Below are 12,686 nucleotides of genomic sequence, written 5' to 3'. Positions count from 1 at the left end.
GCGACTTACACTATGTTAGCAATAGTCTTCATCCTATTTGTATATTTATATATAAAGTCAACTTATTGCCCCCAACAATCTGGGTCCTCATTTTACCTACCTTATAAAGGATGGAAGGCTGAGTCAACCTTGGGCCTAGTGGGACTTGAACCTGCAGTAATTGCAGGCAGCTGTGTTAATAACAGACTGTCTTACCAGTCTGAGCCACAGAGGGCCTGTGGGTGGGGAGGGAATGGAGTGGGGAGGGAATGGAGATTTTGCAATATTCTTCCCCCAGGAGTGGGGAGGGAATGGGGATTTTACAGTATCCTTCCCCTGCCACGCCCACCAAGCCATACCCACAGAACTGGTAGTAAAAAAAATTGGATTTCACCACTGCCTAATAGTGATAACCTAGCTAGCCAAATTGTTAATACATTTTTTTTCTTTATTGAGACTTCAATCAATCAGTCAGCCTCGGCTGACTGTTGGGGGCGAGTCATTGGCCCCAATGGAGAGGGTACGCAACTTGGGCATTCTCCTGGATGGACGGCTGTCTTTTGAAGATCACTTGACGGCCGTCTCCAGGAGAGCCTTTCACCAGGTCCACCTGGTCCGCCAGTTGCGTCCCTTTCTGGACCGGGATGCCTTATGCACGGTCACTCATGCTCTCGTGACATCTTGCCTGGACTACTGCAATGCTCTCTACATGGGGCTCCCCATTGAGGAGCACCCGGAGACTCCAGGTAGTTCAGAATGCGGCTGCGCGGGTGATAGAGGGAGCCTCTCGTGGCTCCCATGTAACACCCCTCCTGCGCAGACTGCACTGGCTACTTGTGGTTTTCCGGGTGCGCTTCAAGGTTTTGGTAATGATCTTCAAAGCGCTCCATGGCATAGGTCCGGGTTACTTACGGGACCGTCTACTGCCACCGAATGCCTCCCACCGGCCCGTGCGCTCTCACAGGGAGGGACTCCTCAGGGTGCCATCGGCCAGGCAGTGCCAACTGGCGACGCCCAGGGGAAGGGCCTTTTCTGTGGGGGCTCCCACCCTCTGGAACGAGCTTCCCCCAGGACTTCGTCAACTTCCTGACCTTCGGACCTTCCGCCGCGAGCTCAAGACACATCTATTTATTTGCGCAGGACTGGACTAGATTTTTTAAAATTCTTAAAATTTTAAATGTCTAAATTTTAGATTTGGTTTTAAATTGGGTTTTATTGTTTATATGTCTATTTTAAATTTTGGCCTATATAATAAGTTTTTTAGATGAATGTTTTACTTTGTATATTTATGTGTTTTTATATGGCTGTACACCGCCCTGAGTCCCTAGGGAGATAGGGCGGTATAAAAGTACGAATAAATAAATAAATAAATAAATAAATAAATCAGAATAGAGCTGGAAGGAACCTTGGAGGTAGTCCAACCCCCTGCTCAAGCAGGAGACCCTATTCCATTTCAGACAGGAGGCTGTCCAGTCTTTTCTTAAAAACCTCCAGTGATGGAGCACCTACAACTTCTGAAGGCAAATGGTTCTACTGGTTAATTGTCCTCATTTCTTTGCACTTTTTCTGAAGTCTCAACATCTTTTTTGTGATGTGATAAATAATACTTATATTAGTTATGAAATAAAACTGAAGTGGTTTTTGATAAATATACTTTTTTCCAATTAATTAATCACTAAATTAATCCTTCATGTCTGACTGAGAGTCATGTTGGATATTTCTGAGCTAGATAATAAAAGTAAAATCATCAGACTGAACTGTTTCCTGTTATTTGTTTTTACAACTTTTTCTCAGTTACTGGAAATCTGCTCTAGTAAATACATCATTACTTCTTTGCTTAATTAATTTGAGACTCTGGCTATTAAGGTTCTTCTTAGCTCTGGTTTCATTTGCTTGATGCCACCAGACACCAGATGAAGGAACTCGGATGCTTTCTATCAAAAGAACAGAACCAAATAACAGAGTTGGAAGGGACCCTGGAAGTCTTCTAGTCCAACCCCCTGCTGAAGCCAGAGACCCTATACCATTTCAGACAAACAGCTGTCCAGCCTCTTCTTAAAAGCCTCCAGTGATGGAGCACCACAACTTCTGAAGGCAAGCCATTCCACTGGTTAATTGCTCTGTCAGGAAATTTCTTCCCAGATCCAAGTTGGTTCTCTCCTTGATTTTCCCATCCATTGCTTCTTGTCTTGCTTTGGAAAATTGTTTGATCCCATCTTCTTTGTGGCACCTCCTCAAATATTGGAACACTGCTATCCTGTCACCCTCTTTTCACTAGGCTAGATAGACTACTTCAGCTTCAATCATAACAATACAAGAGCAAACAGTAGATTTAAACTCAATGTTAATCATTTCAATCTTGATTGCAGAAAATATGACTTCTGTAACAGAGTTATTAGTGCTTGGAACACACTACCTGACTCTATGGTCTCTTCTCAAAATCCTCAAAGCTTTAACCAAAAACTCTCTACTATTGACCTCACCCCATTCCTAAGAGGACTATAAGGGGCGTGCATAAGAGCACAAACGTGCCTACCATTCCTGTCCTATTGTTTCCTTTCATTATATCCAATTAATATAGTTATTACATACTCATACTCATATATATGCTTATATATTATATAGTTATTTTCATGCTTATGCATATATATACTGTTGTGACAAATAAAAAATAAATAAAATAAATACCCATTTCGTGCAACCATTCTTCATATGTTTTAGCCTCCGCCCTCCTAATCATCTTTGTTGCTCTTTTCTGTACTCTTTCTAGTGTCTCAACATTTTTTTTACATTGTGGTGATCAAAACTGGATGTAGCTTTCCAAGTGTGGTCTTACCAAGGCATTATAAAGCAGTACTAACACTTCACGAGATCTTGATTCTATCTCTCTGTTAATGCAGCCAAGGATTGCATTGGCTTTTTTTGTGACTACAGTAACTGCTGGCTCATATTTAAATGATTGTCCACTGGAACTTCAAGATCCCTCTAGCAATTATTGCAATTGAGCTAAATTTCACCTAATCTGTACCTGTACATTTGGTTTTTCTTGTCTAAATGTAAAATCTTACTTTTCTCTCCACTGAATTTTACTTTGCTAGATAGGGCCCAAGGTTCAAGTTTATCAAGATCCATCTGGATCTTGAGCCTATCTTCTGGGATGTTGATTCTTCTTGCCAGTTTGATATTGTCTTCCAATTTGATGTGTTCCATCTTATTCCCTCATCTAAATAGTTTATGAAGATATTGAAGAGTACTGGGCCTAAAACAGAACCTGGAGGTACCCCACTGCTTACTTCTTTCCATGTAGATATAGTATAATTCCATTAAAGACTACATGTTGAATTCAGTTTTTCAGCCAGTTACAAATCCATATTGTGGTGATGCTGTCTATCCCACATTTTTCTAGGATACCAAGAAATAGATTGTGGTCTACTTTGTCAGATGCCTTACTGAAATACAAGTATACTATGTCTGAAACATTACGCTGGTCCACTAATTTAGTCACTTTGTCAAAGAAATAAGATTTGTTTGCCATGATCGGTTTGTGACAAACCCATGTTGGCTTCTGACTATAACCTTTTTTGCCTCTAGATCAGAGGTGTCAAACTCAAAGCCCATGGTCCAGTTTCAGCCCACAGGGTGCTTAAATCTAGCCCATGGGGCAGCCCTGAAAATAGCGAAGGACCGGCCCATGGTGCCTCTGCCAGTGAAAATGGAGCTTCAGGAGGCCATCTAATTGAATAGGAGCCTGCAGCATAATACTGCTGCAAAAAAGGCAAATGCAATCGTATGTTTTCCAAACCACAGAAAGCAATTTAACTCTGCTACTTTAGTCAAACCAATGTCAAGTATTTTTTTCCCCTCTTCTTGTCAGGATTCAGAGAAATTGGAACATTTTCTGATGATGGTAACAAAGACAATCAGAGACTAGAAACTAAATCATATAAAGAGAGATTGAAGAAGGGATGGTATCTACAACTCTGAGAAAAAAGGACTGGGGGTGGGTATAAGATAGCATTCCTGAAATACCTGAAAGGGTGTCATATAGAAGAGAGCCCAAATGCCACACCCACCCAGGCTATGGCCACTCCAGCCACGCCACCCCACCACCCCCCAAGGCCAGACACAACCCTGATGCAGCCCTCAATGAAATTGAGTTTGAAATCCCTGCTCTGGATGCTCGCAAATCTGTTACTTGATTATCTTTTCCAGGATCTTCTCAGGTATTGATGTCAGCCTGATTGGTCTGTAGTTTTCTGTATCTCTCTCTCTCTCTCTCTCTCTCTCTCTCTCTCTCTCTCTCTCTCTCTTTTTAAGATGGGAATCACATCAGCTGTTTTCCAGGCCTCTGGTAGTTTCCCAGTGCTCCAGGATCTTTGGGAGATATGCTTCAGTGGTTCCAAGATCATATCAGCCAGCTCCTTCAGAACTCTGGGACATAATGCATCAGGATCTGGTATTTGAACTCTTTTAGAATGGACAGGTGTTCTCTTACCATTTTCTTGCCTATTTTAATTTGTATTTCTAGTCTGTTTTTTATGGCTCTGTTTTTGGTTGGTTGGGCTATTCTTCCTTTCTGAGTGAAGACAGATGCAAGGAAAGAATTAAGCAGCTCTGCTTTCTGCCTGCTGCCTGTCACTTCCTTGCCATTTACTCCCATTAGTGGACCGTTTGTTTCCTTTTGACTTTTTCTTGTTTTTTATACTTTAAAAAATTATTATTATTGTTGTTGTTGTTGTTGTTGTTATTATTATTATTATTATTATTATTATTGTTATTATTATTATTATTATTATTATTATTATTGACATTTGTTGCAAGTCTTAGTTCATTCTGAGCTTTAGTTTTCCTTACTTTATCTTTGCAGATTTGGGCTATAGGCTGGTATTCTGTCTTAGTTATGTGTTCCATTTTTTATATTTATCCTTTTTGTCTTTCTGTTTATCAGAGAGTTCTTTGTGGTTTCATGCTGGTTTCTTTTTGGATTTCTTATTTTTCTTTTTCATTTCATTTTTCTTCTTCATTCTGCTGGATTGGGCTTTTACGATTATGTATTTTAGAGTTTCCCAAGTTTCTTGAGCTGCTTTCCCCTGTAAGATTTTCATCCATGGAATCCTTCCCAAGCTCTCTCTAAGTTTGTGCAATCAGCTCTTTTAAAGTCTAAGATACAAGTTTGATTTTGTTCTGTTGCTTGTGTCTGCAGTATATTGATTTCCAGTATGACATGGTCACTCTCCCTCAACGTTCCTGCAACTTCAACCCCCTCTATCATTTCATCTCTGTTAGTAAGAATTAAGTCCAGTATAGCTGATCCTCTAGTTCCCTCCTCTATCTTTTGGATGACAAAGTTGTCAGCTAGGCTCATAAGGAATCTGTTTGATCTCCCACTTGATGCAGAGTTTGTTTCCCAGTTGATGTCAGGGGAGTTAAAGTCCCCCATTACCACTGTGCTGTTTTCTACATGCAGTACATTAGTTAACTGATTAGCAAAAAGTTCATATATTTCTTCCGCTTGGTTGGTAGTATACACTTATGGCAATGTTATTCTTTTTTCTTTTTCTTTTAATCCATATGTATTCAAGGAGGCTTTCATCCTTGGTTTTATGTATTTCGGTAGAGTGTAGTAATTTTTTTTCACATACAATGCAACTCTACCTCCTATTTTTTGGGCCTGTTTCTTTTAAATAATTTATACCCTTCCAGCAGTACATTCCAAAATCATGAGTTTCATTCCACTGAGTAATGGCAACTATATCGTAAGTGCCCTCATATACTAGTACTTCAAGTTCACCCTGTTGGTTCCCCAAACTTTGAGCATTAGTTTATAGACATCTGAGTCCTTTATGGCTGGCCCTGGGTTCTTTATATCTGAGTTTTTCTTCCTTCCCACCACTCTATACCTCCCTGTTTGATTGATTATGTTGGGGTTTATGCTTGAGATTAGGTTCTAAAGATAGCAACAGCGGTTAGACTTATATACCGCTTCACAATGCTTTACACAGTGCTTCTCTAAGCGGTTTACAGAGTCAGAGTTTTCTCTCCCTTCATCCTTCTTTCCTCCTTCTTTGTAACAATTTCTGTTCCCTGCCCAGCTCCCAGATTTTGCTGGTTCTGGGACTGCCTCTTTGCCTCAGCCTGCCAAACAAATGTCTCTTTGAATTGGAGAAGGCCATGCTGTGTCTTTAGCCTCCAAACTGAACCATCAGAGGTCAGGGTTTCCCAGTTGTTAATGTCCATTCCCAGGGCCTTTAGGTTCCTCTTGCAGATATCCTTATATTGCAGCTGTGGTTTCCCTCTGAGGCGTTTTCATTTCACTAATTCTCCATACAGGAGATCTTTCGGAATCTGACCATCAGCCATTCTCATGACATGCCCAAGCCAGTGTAGATGTCGCTGTATCAGTAGTGTATACATGCTAGAAATTCCAGCACGTTCCAAGACTGCACTATTTGGAACTTTGTCCTTCCAGGTGATGCCAAAAATACGTTGGAGACAGCGCATATGAAAGGTGCTCAACTTTCTCTCCTGCCATGCGTAAAGGGTCCAAGACTCACTGCAATACAAGAGTGTGCTCAGGACACAGGCTCTATAGACCTGGATCTTTGTATGTTCCGTCAGTTTCTTATTAAGCCATACTCTTTGTAAGTCTGGAAAATGTGGTGGCCGCTTTACCAATATGTTTATTCAGCTCAGTATCTAAAGAGAGAGTGTCAGAGATAGTTGAGCCGAGGTCCACAAAATCACGGACGACCTCTAGTTCTTGTGCAGAGATTGTAATACGGGGAGGTGAATCCACATCCTGACCCATGACTTGTAACAATAGCAGATTGATATATAACATGTTTTGCTGCAATCCTATAATTGAGATTCAGATTCATACAATCTGCAGATCAAACCAAGGCAGACAAAGCTTATATAACTTTATTCCATGGCTAAACATAAGTGGAGATGAAGAGATGGCTACCAGAATACAAATTTAAAATCCTCATCTTTTCTTCCGTCAAAGTGCCTCCTAACTGAAAACTTCAGAGTTCAGGTGGCCATTATGTGGTCCAGCTTTTTATTAAAAGAACAACAGAAGAAAATGAGACAAGACTGACTAGAGAGCAGAGAGGAACAGTCTAAAACAGCTAACAAGCACATATCCATCCCTGGTCACCTGATTTGGCTTCCAGTGTAAGAGGTGACAACGTGTAACAAATGTTATGCATCTTGCAGCTGTCACTGGATACTGCCAGCTTAAGTTTGGTCACATAAACAGTCTTGTCTTGATCAAGATAGCTGAAATCTGTGAACTTTGACAAAGTGACTGCAATGAAAGTGTAAAGACTCTATTGGTATTCCAGTGATATTTAATTATTTCTATTAGGAAATCATTTCTTAGGAACAGATGGTTGATAGACTCAGACCATTAGCACAACAGGTCACAGGGACATCCTGGAACCTTTCCTCTCTGAACACAATATTGGCACGTGGGTTCCCTTTTTCAGATCTGCTGCGCAACTTCCAAAAGTCAGATTGCTGATTCAGAAGCAGGTTAGGCAGTAACAATGAGATGGAGTAATGGCAAGGGACAAAGAATGTTATCTCCTCATTATTTGCTTATTCGCCAAGCAAATTTCACCTATACTTTTGTAACAAGGGTATTTTGTTTCTGTTTTATAGGGTGAGTAAAAGAGAATTATTATTTACCAATAATAAAGGTTTATTGGTAAGTATTTACCAATAGCAAAGTTGGAGCATCAACATTGCAGGAGCCTCTGGTGCCAAAAACATAGTGCCACCCTTACCTCCCTTTTCTCCTAGACCAGGGGTCTGCAAACTTGGCTCTTTTAAGACTTGTGGACTTCAATTCCCAGAGTTCCTCAGCCAGCAAAGCTGGCTGAGGAACTCTGGGAGTTGAAGTCCACAAGTCTTAAAAGAGCCAAGTTTGCAGATCCCTGTCCTAGACCATCTGATCAATAAAAGTCAGATCCTGGCCTGGAAACAGGTTGGTGGTTTCTAAATGCCACGGATGGCAGGAAACCAATTCATCTGGCCTACAGCAGCCAATTTATTTCCTTGGATGAAACCAGCAACTTCAATGGGAGTGACACTTCAGGACTGTAACAGAGAAATAAGGATGAAGTGCTTTGGGAAGAGATGTAAATGGCTGTGCAGCCTTAGAGTAGCATGGGCAACATTTTTATGACCAAGAGCTGTACTGTAATATTATGGAGTTTCCATGTGGTCTAACAAGTGTAGCTAGGATAATGTCACCAGAATTGGGGGAGCCAGACTTTGGCATTCTCTGTGGGACTGAAGGGTTTAAGGGATGAAATGGGTACTTACGATTATGCTTAAGGTACTGATTTTGATCCTCCAATTTCTTTCAAAAAGCACCAGATTTAGTTTTGATGCAATTGGGTTTTAAAAAGACCAAAGGGTAAAATCTTATTCAATCCACAGCTTTCAACAACTTAAAAATAATGATCCAACTTTTTACATCTGCTTGCCTTAAAAGAACACAGGGAATCAACTGAAAGCTATTATGGATTGTCTATCCCTATTTTGGTCTTTTCCGACTTGGAATTTTGTTCTCTTCCAAAGTATTATTCCAACTTCTAAAACATCCTGATGTATTACGGTTTCAATAATTTATATTTTAGTCCTGCTGCGAACTAAAATTTTCTTTTTCTTTTCTTTCTTTCTTTCTTTCTTTCTTTCTTTCTTTCTTTCTTTCTTTCTTTCTTTCTTTCTTTCTTTCTTTCTTTCTTTCTTTTTTGCTCTTCTCTATAAACTGGCCAGAAGCTGGTGATTATAGCTGATAGAGAAATCTAAGGGGAAAACATGGCTGAAAGAAACTTGTCCTCCTGAATTGTGTGAGCTGCAGAGCGTCTCATAATCAGAATGTTCACTCCCACCTGCATGCGATTTATAGCCAAGCTGAACCATAGATGGCAACTGTAAGCCAGGTTAGAATTACTCAGGGCTGTCTTAACAGCAGTATGGGCCCCAGGCAAAGCAGTGTCCTGGGGCCCATACAACAACTCCTCACAGGAATAAAAATGTAAATGGTTGATAAAATTAAACATATATTTATTTTATTGGCATGTGTATTAAATTAAAAATGCAGTAAAATGTAATAAATATGTTGTTGTATTTATATGATACAAGGTGCACTGAAGGATTAACATACACAGATTAGTATGCTCATGGGGCCCACGGGCAAGTCCCCATCAGGCCCATGCGTTAAGACGGCTTTGGAATTACTGCCATGTTTATAAAGTGGGGTGAAAGCAAATTCTTGTCTTGTTCATTCCCTAGTCTTGGGAATGTCTTTTCTCAGTGGGATTCTCTGATCAAAGAAAGTGTTGCCTGGTACTCAGCTTCTCTAATTCCACCTTAGTTTGACATTTACTGCTTAATCACAGATTACTGTAGTTTATTGCATCAGACTGCCCCCCTTCCTACTTCTGATCTCAGATTTAATTGGGTGATGTGCCTCAGGATACAATAGTTATTTAAAGGGTCATCTGTCATCATGTTCTGAAGCTAACTCATCCCTGCAGAAATATCCTTAACATAATTTTGGATTATGACATGCCAAGGGAGGAAAACAAATATAATATACCATGAACTGATTCAGTTTGTATTTTCCTATTTCCCTATCAATTCTCATCTCTGCTTATAAATTAAATTACTTTTTAAAAAATGACAAATGTTTTGCAAAAATACAGATTGCGACTGTTAGTAGGATCCGCAGCAGGAAATTTCCTTCCCTGGTCTTGCCAGTTGTAATTTTAAACTTTAAATAAAGTGATGCAACAGTGAAAGAACAAGTAAGTGCATCAATATTTATGGAATATTTTTTAAAAAGAGAGAAAGGCTACAAAGCCTAATTAAAGAATGGAAAAGATACCAAGATTTGTGGCTGAGGAAGCAACTCAAGTCCACCACTCCTGTTTTTCATTGTATCTTTGTTTTATTTAAGCACCCTATCAGGCCACAGTACACAGGTCACTGGTAACTTTGTAGTGAGAAATCTCCTTTCTTTATTATCTTCATTTGCACACCAGTTCTTCATTGCAAAGGCTAATTGCTGTCTAACCCACATTCAAAATTCTGCTGGGCAGCATTCAAAGAACATAGCATAAGGACTCAAACTCTTGGTATGTTACCTTACCATTTTAATACACATACAATACTAAACAATAATAAACGGGAGGGAAGGGAAGGAATGCAATGCAATGCAATACCAGATGATATTGAGATTTCCAGTATCAAGTCAGGCAAATTAGCATCGGTGGCTTTTTAATCTGAGGCCAGCCAAAAAAGGAGGAAGCAGTACCATTCCAGACATCTATGAAAGAGAAGTCCTACAACATTCATAATCATGTATATGAATGACAATGCTAAAAACCAGAAGGCAATAACCAGTGTCAGAAGACCTTGAGGAAATGCTAGCCTGTTTATAGCAACTAACTAACAGGTAACTACTGTTTAGTGGTCCCCTGGTCCTTTTTCCATTCCCTGATTTTAGTCTCAAATGGTGCTATTTAGGATACTCTACACCTGCATTGCTATTCCCACAGCTCATTACAGCAGGGGTCTCCAACCTTGGTCCCTTTAAGACTTGTGGGCTTCAAGTCCACAAGTCTTAAAGGGACCAAGGTTGGAGACCCCTGCATTACAGTGCAAAGCTCTTCACTGGCTTCCTATATGAGCCAGAGCCCAATTAAAGTACTGGTGCTTAAGTTCAAATCTCTCTGGCCACAGGTCAACTAGCACAGGGGTTCCCAACCCTCAGGCCAGGGACCACTTCTGGGCTGTGGCCTGTTCAGAACCAGGCCACGCAAGAGGTGGGCAAGCGTGTGCACTTGCAAAGCTTTATTTGCGTGAATAGTGGGCACAAATTGAGGTGCTTGCCCCTCTTGCCGTTCATACAGAACCTTCCCCTGGAAAGGTTGGGGACCGCTGAACTATTTATTTATTTATTTATTATTTAAATTTTTATACCGCCCTTCTCCCGAAGGACTCAGGGCGGTTCACAGCCTGATAAAAAATACAAAATAATACAATATAAATACGATTAAAATATAATTAAAAAACTTATTAAATTGGCCATGATTAAAATTTAGAATAAAAACCCATTAAAAACCCATAAGTTTAAAAACTAACCCAGTCCAGCGCAGATGAATAGGTGAGTTTTAAGCTCGCGACGAAAGGTTCGGAGGTCCGGAAGTTGACGGAGTCCTGGGGTTCATTCCAGAGGGCGGGAGCCCCCACAGAGAAGGCCCTTCCCCTGGGCGTCGCCAGACGACACTGTCGCGCCGATGGCACCCTGAGGAGTCCCTCTCTGTGAGAGCGCACGGGTCGGTGAGAGGTATTCGGTAGCAGCTGTCTCATTATTTCTCCTTACACTCAGGTTTATTCTTTACAATCATCTCATTGTTCCAACGACAGATTCTGGATGTTCTGTCCCTGTAACTCTAAAATCAGCTTCCTCTTCCCTTTGTCTCTGTGAAAGACTGAATGGGATGTTGTGATCATTATGGGATTTGGGATTGGGCTGGGCCAGATAATAAAAACAACAAAATACCTACTCCGTTCGCTTTAGAGCAGAGGTCTCCAACCTTGGCAACTTTAAGACTTGTGGACTTCAGCTTTGCTGGCTGAGGAACTCTGGGAGTTGAAATCCTCAAGTCTTAAAGTTGCCAAGGTTGGAGACCCCTGCTTTAGAGTACACTGTATCATATATGAAATAAGTTCTTGGTATGCATCTACTAACCTACTTGGTACACTTGGCAATTTAAAAAAAAAACTAAAATAAAATTCATTCGCAAAAGGGCATTTTATTTTACGTCATCTGCTCTCACTATGCCAGTAGCAGTATACCTAGGTGAAAACTAGCAGAAAAGAATCAATTTCCTAATAACTCTCGGCAGCAAAATCGAACGTTAGAAATTAACAGTTTGATTAAGAGCAAGACAGGCTGTATGTAAATAGGCTCTATGGGGAAGTCATAATTTGGAGTCATTAATTCAGAACTGATAATCAAAGAATATTGGAAAATAGATTTGAAAATCATTGTTATGGCAATCCAAGGAAACATGGGTGCATTTGATATTATTATCACATATCAAAGCATATGAATTATAGGTAAATGTTTGAACTCGGTCAACACTAATCTATCAAGTGATTCTGATCAGACATTTATAATACATGGTCCACAATTGTTCATACATGTAAACCAATACTGATGCAGAACCAATCTATTGTTATTGTTATTGTTGTTGTTGCTGCTGCTGTTGTTGGTGCTGTTGTTGTTGTTGTTGTTGTTATTATTATTATTATTATTATTATTATTATTATTATTATTATTATTATTATTATTTAGTTTATTCATTAAACATGAAACTCAGTCAACTGAACATTCAAAAATGTATCACAAATACCATTGACTGGTGCTAATGGTTGATACGGGTTGCTGCCAGCGTCCTAGGTATCAACCAAGTACCTTCTTAAGATGTTCCAAGTAGCGCAGTTTTTTGCAGTTCTGCTGGTGTTATTGCAGAAAGCTCCAATTTGTTGATGCATCTTATAAAATTCCTGGACATGGTACCAAGTGCCCGATGACAATGGGTATCACTGTTACAAGTTTCACCATAGCCATGTAGTTTTGATGGCCAGGTCACTATATTTCATGATTTTTTACAGTTCTTTTT

This window comes from Ahaetulla prasina, chromosome 2 (assembly GCF_028640845.1).
Source record: "Ahaetulla prasina isolate Xishuangbanna chromosome 2, ASM2864084v1, whole genome shotgun sequence".
NCBI lineage: Eukaryota > Metazoa > Chordata > Lepidosauria > Squamata > Colubridae > Ahaetulla > Ahaetulla prasina.
This window is presented reverse-complemented; position numbering follows the sequence as displayed.